An 8,482-nucleotide genomic window follows, 5' to 3' on the forward strand; every position below is an offset into this window, starting at 1 on the left:
CTTAAGAAATAGATAGCTGCAAACCACTTAACCCGCACTAATAGCATGTCCTTGCTTACATCCATTTTGCTGTTTTCTCTTCCTGAACAACATTTGGCTTAGAAATGGAAATTATGGTTGGAATTGAAGGAACAACAGGCTTCATTCATGCTATCATCTCTCCAAATGTTTATTTTTTATGACGATTTAAAATGGAAGTCTTACTATATTAGGAGAATGACCCTTGGGGGGGGGGGGGCGGAGACCCAAAAGAGGACAGATCCAATCTCACAATAAAATATTAATTACATGTACTATTGTAGTTAGGTGCAGTGAGTTGGCACTGACTCATAGCGAACGTGTGTACAACAGAATGAAATACCTCCTGACCTTTGCCATCCTCATAATTGTTATGTTGGAGCCCGTGGTTGCAACCACGGTGTCAATCCCTCTTGCTGAGGGTCTTCCTCTTTGTCACCGTCCCTCTTCTTTACCAAGCACCATGTTCTTTTCTAGGGACTGAACTCTCCTGATAACTAGTAATAATGATTAAACATTAGGGAGGCAGATAATGAAATGTTTAAGAGCATGGGCTCTGGGGCCCAAATGCTCATATTCCACCATTCATTACACATGTGATCTTGGTAAATTACTTTATTCTTTGCTGCCTCAATTTATACTTCTATGCAAGGGTAATAAAAAAAACAGTGTCTGTTATGTGTTAAACTGCTAATTCCAAGATTGGCAGTTCAAACCCACCAGTTCCTTCTTGGGAGAAAGCGGAGGCTGTCTGCTCCAATAAAGGTTTACAGCCTCTAAAATCTTATATATAAAGACCTAATGGAGTAGTGGTTATGAGTCATCAGTGTGAAAGTACCAGCTGCTCAAGGAGATAAAGATGAAGCTTTCTACTCCCACAAAAACATTACAGTCTTAGAAACTCACAGGGTCGTTCTCACTTTCCTACAGGGTCGCTGTGAAGCAGCCCTGACTCAATGGCAGTGTGTTTTTAAAAACTCCATCTAGTGTCACTATGGGTCAGAATCCAGTCAATGGCAGTGATTTTTCTATGTTGTGGTGAGACTTAAGCAACTTCACATATGCATAATGCTTAAAACACGAATTTGCACATGTATAAACTGAATAAGTATTATTATTATGAGACATACATGAAACGATATTCCAAAAAGATGAAGCAAACATTTAATCATTAATTATTTTTATTCATTTATTTATAAAAAAACATGCTGATGTGCACCAAGTCTTACAGTATTATATTTTAGGGAAGGGTAATATGTTGACTGGCATAAAAGTAATACTACAGTATTTCTTCATAATATGCCTGATAAAACAAATTAATGTCGTGGAAGTAAAATTGTTTTCCACTTTCTTAGTGTTAATGCTTGAACTATTAATGTTATCTTCAGTCCTTAGTGATATTTCAAAACCTTGCCAATTTGGTGAGGGCCAGCTTAGTTAAAATGAAACAATTTAATCTGTAAATATTCTTAAGTAAGCTGCCATATCTTATAGCCTCTGGAAACAAAGCTGACTCGGGGAGGAGCTATTTCTGACCCTCCCAGCTTCAGATCTGCCAGTCTTCCTCATGAACAAAGTGTGGTGCCAAGGGTAATCTTCATATATTAATCATTATCATTTTTATTTGTCTGATTATAGAGAAAAGTACACATAAAATACTGATTCGGATATTCCTACTTACACTCCTTGAGGATATATGCATCCAACTTTTGAAATAGCAGCTGAAAAACTTCTCAGATTATTATGAAATCTTTTATTATGTATTTATCTGTGCATCATTTCATCGTAACATCTTTCAACATAGATAAATGAAAAACTCTTCAAATGAGTTATTTGCATTCATTTGCAGTGAAAAACACCTTGACACATTTACTACTCTAATTCCCTATTTTAATTGTATATCTAATAGTGGTGCTTTTGGGCTGTTGTAAGCTTATTACTGATCATTCTACTTTACTGAATACTTCATTACAAGTCACATACTAAAGAACGTAAAAAGGGTGGTTTTAGGGTTGCAGGTCATACATGATAAACCTGGGCATGTATGACCTGCAACCCTAAAACCACCCGTTGTACGTTCTTTAGTAGAGGGCTCAGTAGAAGGCTGCAGATAGGTTCCCTCAGTAATGTACTTAGTCTCATTATGGTGCCATCAATGAAGTAAGCCCATTAAAATAATATGGAGACCTAGTGTCATCATGTTTATGAATTGGGCCACTAGCAGCAAAGTCAATGGTTCAAAACCACCAGCCACTCGGGGAGAAACGCAAAGCTTTCTACTCTCAGAGACAACCTTCAGAAACCCACAGACGCAGTTCTGCTATGTCCTACAAGATAACTACAAATTGGTTTCGACTCAATGGCAGTGAGTTGTTTTTGTTTTTATTAAAACAATACTTCCCAAGGGGGTCTGCTGGGACAGTTAAACTCCAGCCAAAGAGGTCAGCTCAAAAAGTTATGGTGATTATTTTGGGGGATTCCAAAGATGAGATCTTACCAAATTTTACCAAAGGACACAGACCAGTATGACATCTTACCAAGGAAGAGTTTTCAGAAAATGGAAACCTGCATGGGTGAGGGAAAAAGCCAAAAAAAAAAAGTTGTATTAAGAATTTTATTGTTTCCCATCGCAACAGCAAACCTGCATATTTTTTAAGGGCACCGAGGGCTGTCCCATGAGAATTTCATTGGGAAATCTTATATCATCCACCCTAAACCTCTGATCTTGCCTCATCAGACTTATTTTGTTCCCCAGACTCAAAGTTCACTGAGAACAAACACAATCTGAGTCCCCCGAGGGTGTCAAAGCTGGCATTTTGATGAGGTGTGCATTGAAAAGAGCAGAATTCTCTGGGGAGGGGTTGGTGAGAAGGAAACATTGCTTTCAGAAGTTGAGAGACTAGATGCGGAGGGAATGTTGAAAAAGAGTAGCTACTCATTTCTAAAGTGGATGATTTGTCTTTATGTTATAGAAATGTTGGAGTTTGGTATGCATGTTTTAGGTTAATCACTTGTCAGACATGTCATTGCCAATTACTTTCTCCCCATCTGTGGGTTCTCTTTTATACTTATGGTGAATTTTTTTGATGGATACAAGTGTCTTAATTGCTCAGAAGTTTGATTCATCTACTTGTTTGCAGTGACTGGTTTTTAAAATATTATGCTTTAATCATAAGTTAATTAAAGCTGAAAGTTGTTTACTAAAGTTCAGTATTGAATCAATGGCAGTGAGTTTGGCTTTGGTTTTATAGCAATAATAATCAGGAGATATTCAAAGTGAAGCTTTCCAACATCAGATTCTTTCTTCTTCGGCATTCTATTTTGGGGGGAGGGATGATTTTCATAATTATAAGAGGAAGTGACAAGGGCTGAAACTTTACCATATTTATCTTCATATCTTTACAACTTGGTCCACAATTTACTAAATAATACTTATAATATTAATCCAGAAGGCAAAGAAAGGGTGTGGGGTTTCCACATAGTTGAGATTGGACCCAGCCCTGCAGACCTCTCTGTTCAATCGCTGCTTCATGCCGAAATACTGCATTTACGTCATGGCACACTGGATTGAAGTCTGGTCCCTCTCTCCCTCTCTTGTGAAGATATAAGCAATACTTTCCCTTTGAGTAGAGTGATATTCCTGCTCAGAGTAGCCAATGCACAGAGAGGACCATAGGGCTGGCCCCACCAGGGACGAGACACGATGTCTCTCACTGACCGATAGCACTATGGAGGGCACCCTGATGCGGTGTGGTGACAACACTGGAGATGATACAGTATGGAAACTATGCCCAATCAGAACCCACCACATCACACCAGGGCAAAACACAGAGGGTGTTCAACAGAGCAACAAGGGGAACAAAGCAATGAAGTCCCAGGAATACCAAAAATAGACTTTGGGTTCCAGGGCATGACACCCATCAGACTCGACTGGAAAACAGTCCTAAAGGTCAACAAACAGACATGGAACTATTTATAGGCTTTTATCTTTTGTTGTTGGTTTTTATTGTTGTTTTGTTTTCTTTTGCTTTGTTTCATTTTTTGCTTATTATTATTTTTTTCATGTCCATCTATCTAGATGGGTGCAATAAACAATCTGGAGGAGAAAACAATTGGATTGAGGGTTCCAGGGGGACAAAGGAGAAGGGGAATCAGGGGAAAGGAAAGGGGGCGCCAACAGACCCAGGGACAAAGGAACACATCGTGATCTAAAGTCAATGTCAAGGAGGGCATAGGATACCTGGTGGGGCTTGAGCAAGGGCAATGTAGCCAAGAGGAAGTACTGAAACCCGAATGAAGGCTGAACATGATAGTGGGACAAGAGGAAAATAAAAGGAAATAGAGGAAAGAACTAGGAGGCAAAGAATATTTATAGAGGTCTAAATGCAGGCAAATGCATATGTAAATATATTTACATATAATGATAGAGAAATAGATCTATGTTCATATATTTTTATATAAGTATTAAGATAACAGACGGACATTGGGCCTCTACTCAAGTACTCCCTCAATGCAAGAACACTTTGTTCTAATAACCCAGCATTCTGTGATGCTCACCTTCCTGACACAGTCACTGAAGACAAAATGGGTGCATGGCAAATATGGTGAATGAAGTTGATGGTGCCAGGCTATCAAAAAATACAGCATTTGAGGTCTGAAAGGCTTGAAGATAAACAACTAGCCATCTAACTGAGAAACAACTAAGTCCACATGTAAGATTCATACCAGCCTGTGATCATGGGGTGTCAGTGGGAACAGGTATCAGGTATCAAAGACCCAGAACAAAATATATCAATGTGAATGAGGGGGAGTTCAGAGTGGAGGTCCAAAACCCAACTGTAGACAATTGGACATCTCCCCACAGAAGGGTCATAAGGAAGAGACGAGCCATAAAACATACACCTTTCCTCTAGTTCTTTAATGCTTCCTCTACCTCATTCGTGACCCTAATTTTACCTTACAGATCCAGCTAGACCAGAGCATGTGCACTATATAGATAAGGGCTGGAAACACAGGGATTCCAGTACAAATAAACCCCTCAGCACTAATAATGAGAGTAGCAATACCAGAAGGGGAAGGGAGAAAGGGGAAATCGATAACAATGATCAACATATAACCCCCTCCCAGGGGGTGAAACAACAAAAAAGTGGGTGAAGGGAGAGAGTGGTCAGTGTAAGACATGAAAAAAATTTATAAATGATCATGAGTCATGAAGGAGGGAGGGTTGGGGAGGGGTAATGAGCGGATACCAAGGGCTTAAGTAGAAAGAAAATGTTTCGAAAATGCTGTTGGCAGAATATGTTCTAATGTGCTAGATACATGGATGTATGTATGGATTGTGATGAGCTTTAAGAGCTCCCAATAAAATAATTTTATAAAAAGAAGAAGGTAAAGAAGGAGATGGCAAGTGATTACGCAGTGATGAGGTATTGGGCAGAAAATGGCCAAGGAGCTTTTGAAGGAACAAGTATTAGTAATCAGGTTACAGGAGGATGGGCAATAATCAGTCTTCAACTTATTGCTAACCTGAGGTGGCGAACCATATTGGCTGAACCCGACGACATTTAATCCTTTATGATAATTTGACCTCAAAGTCCTTCCCTAAACTTTTTGAATCATTTATTTGAAGGGTAATTGAATTTTAACAATATGTTTTTATTTCTGAATAGTTGCATTTAAAATAACATGCCTTTTATGAAAAATCAAAGCAAACTAAACTTAACCATCAAAATAACCCCCCCACAGTTGTTGAGATAAGGGTGGAAACAGAAGTCACCCTTCTTATGAAGGGAGGGGACAGATGCCTATAAACTGTTTATTTACCCGATCCATGTTAATTAAATAACTGTGCCATGGCAGGGACTGTCCCAGGCAGCAGCGTTGGTCATGCTTTGAGTTAGGCCCTGGTCTCCTCAAGAGCAAGGCGAGAGCTTCAAAAACAGCAGCCACTCTGCGGGAGAAAGATGACGCTCTGTCCCTAAAAATCCATAGTGTCAGACATTCCATCTATAGCATTACTAGGAGTCAAAACCAACTGCATGATGGTGACTAGGTGATGGATGGTACCAGGCAGCAAGGTTATGGCTGAGACCCTGCTCTTGTGTAGCAGACAATTTCTAGGCATATTAGCCGTCTCATGTTGATCAAACTAAACTCATAGCCAGTGAGACTGTTCCTATTTATAGAAACCCTACAGGACAAGGTTGTATGCCTTGTGAGTTTCTAACACTGTAAATCTTCACAGGAGTAGAAAGCCTCATCTTTCTTCCAAGAGTGGCAGGTGGTTTCAAACTACTGACCTTGATGTTAGCAGTACACTGTGTCACCCACTGCAAAAATAACACACGTGGATAGTTTTAAACAAACTGCATTCTCTCACCATTTAGGGGGCTAGATGCCCCAATTCAATTCTGGGCACTACCTCTCAGGGAAGGCTTTCTCTCTCTGTCATTTCACCAGGAGGGTCCTTATGTCCTTTTAACATCTGCGTGTCATCCTGGCGCAGGGACCATGCTAATCTTTGTATCATTCCAATTTTAGTATATGTGCTGCCGAAGCGAGCACCTTCTTTTAACATCTGTAGACTCAGGTTCTTTGGAGATCTTCCAGGTCTTGGAATCAATCTTTCCTAGAAATGATGAGGTTCTTAGTGAAAAGACACCCCTCCACCGACCTCCACACACCACCACGACCACCACCACCACCACTGCCAGGTCTAAAGGATGCATTCTTTCTACAAGATAGTAATTCCTCCAGATCTGCTTGCTTGCTTAATTTCCTTTATAACTCAAAACGGATTGATTCAAAATTTAACCTAATCATGCAGATTATGTTCTGCTTCATTAACATAACTACCTTGAACCTTGATTCGTTGACTTTAGGATTCATAATACATACACCAGAACACAAAATGGAATATAATAACAACAGATCACAAAATAATGTGAGAAAACTATTATAATTCTGAGAACGATGATCTAGCCAAGTGGACACATGTAATTAGGAGACACAATTTAATCCATAACACTAGGGAACACAGTTGTTAGAATGTGTTATGCAAAGAACCCATATGCTGGTAGAATCAGAAAAATTCTGTGCAGACGTAGTAGACATCAACTGCAGAACCACGGTAAAGCATGTTCATAGATAAGAAGGAACATGAGATGTTCCAGAAGCTACAAGAAAACCAAACGTCAGGAGCTAAAAGGAAGATGATGAGAGAGGATTCTGGGAAGATCAACAGGAAACATAATATTGAACCTCACAGATCCTGTTAATGGACTTACGCTTTATCCCAAGGGAGATGGGACACATTTGAAGAGCTGAAGGTGGGAGTGGCATGGTCAGGTCTGTATTATTTTGACTGGAAAGTGGAGACTAGATCACAGTGGTTAAAAATGGAAGCGGGAAGGCCAATTAGCAAACTCTTGCCTTCTCCAGACACGATATGAGATTACCTTGGATTGGTATGGGGAAGGGTGATTTTCTATTTAGCGGGGACTATGTATATACCGTTCCTCTTGGGTGGAGATGCAAATAGAGAAGAGAAGCTTCTGCCAAGGCTTTAGAATCAAGCTGTTCGGTAAACTCACAGGCGGACATCTAATTTTCTTGATTTCTGGTATCTCCGGCTATGAGATTGTGATCCACACTTTCTTCTCTGGTATCTATTTCTTCACTTGGTTCTTACCTGCCTAGTCAGTTGGATCACTGCCTTATGGAACTGTTTAGGAAAATCTACCCTTGGATACTAATGTGCCAGGTGTGAAAGAGGTTCTGGACTTTGTTTTAATTTCTTTGCGTGTGTTTGCCATCGCCGTTAGAGGGCACCGCTGATCGCACAGCCGTGTTTTGCTTTTGCAGCATGTTGGGGAATGAAGCCATGTTCAACACCTGACCTGTCCTGGAGTTCTCGGTCCGCAGCTCTAATCCTTACTTCTGTCTCTGTGTTTTACCTCAAAGCCTCAAAAAACGAAGCTCGGAAAAAATGACTCTTCCCTTTGATGATGCGTTTCCTAAGTCAGATCTCTCCAATACAAAGCCGAACTTTCGCTTGTAACTATTTGTATTTTAGGCTTATAAGCATGTTTCTGGGTACGGGGGAGAAGGAGAAATGATTACTCTGATGAATTCATAAGACAACGTGAATGCTAGTTTGCCCTGCGTGTGCACTCAATTTACATTTTAACTTAAAAACTTCTGAAAAAAACATACGTTATGAAAGAGATTAAAAAAAACATTTCTGAATGACCAGTTTTGCTATTAGAAAAGATGAAATAACCTTGCTTTCAACCAAGCCAAACTCACTGTCATTGAGTCAATTCCAAATCCCAGCAAACCTATAGATTCCACAGTTGGGGAATGCCTGGCCTTCAAACCATCCACAGTCTGCAAACTAATCAATACTAGCTGACATCACACACCTCACTGAAGATGGGCAGCTCCAGCTACCACAGCAGGAGTA

At 40.0% G+C, this 8,482-nt stretch overlaps 1 non-coding gene across 1 annotated transcript; it reads right to left on the reverse strand.

Annotated features, from left to right (window-relative positions):
- Positions 1–6,478: 6,478 nt before the first annotated feature.
- Positions 6,479–6,582, reverse strand: LOC142461937 (U6 spliceosomal RNA). The gene has a single exon (XR_012787101.1). It is a non-coding gene; the product is annotated as a U6 spliceosomal RNA (small nuclear RNA).
- Positions 6,583–8,482: the final 1,900 nt, after the last annotated feature.

The sequence above is a fragment of the Tenrec ecaudatus genome, chromosome 11 (genome assembly GCF_050624435.1).
Source record: "Tenrec ecaudatus isolate mTenEca1 chromosome 11, mTenEca1.hap1, whole genome shotgun sequence".
NCBI classification, from domain to species: Eukaryota; Metazoa; Chordata; class Mammalia; order Afrosoricida; family Tenrecidae; genus Tenrec; species Tenrec ecaudatus.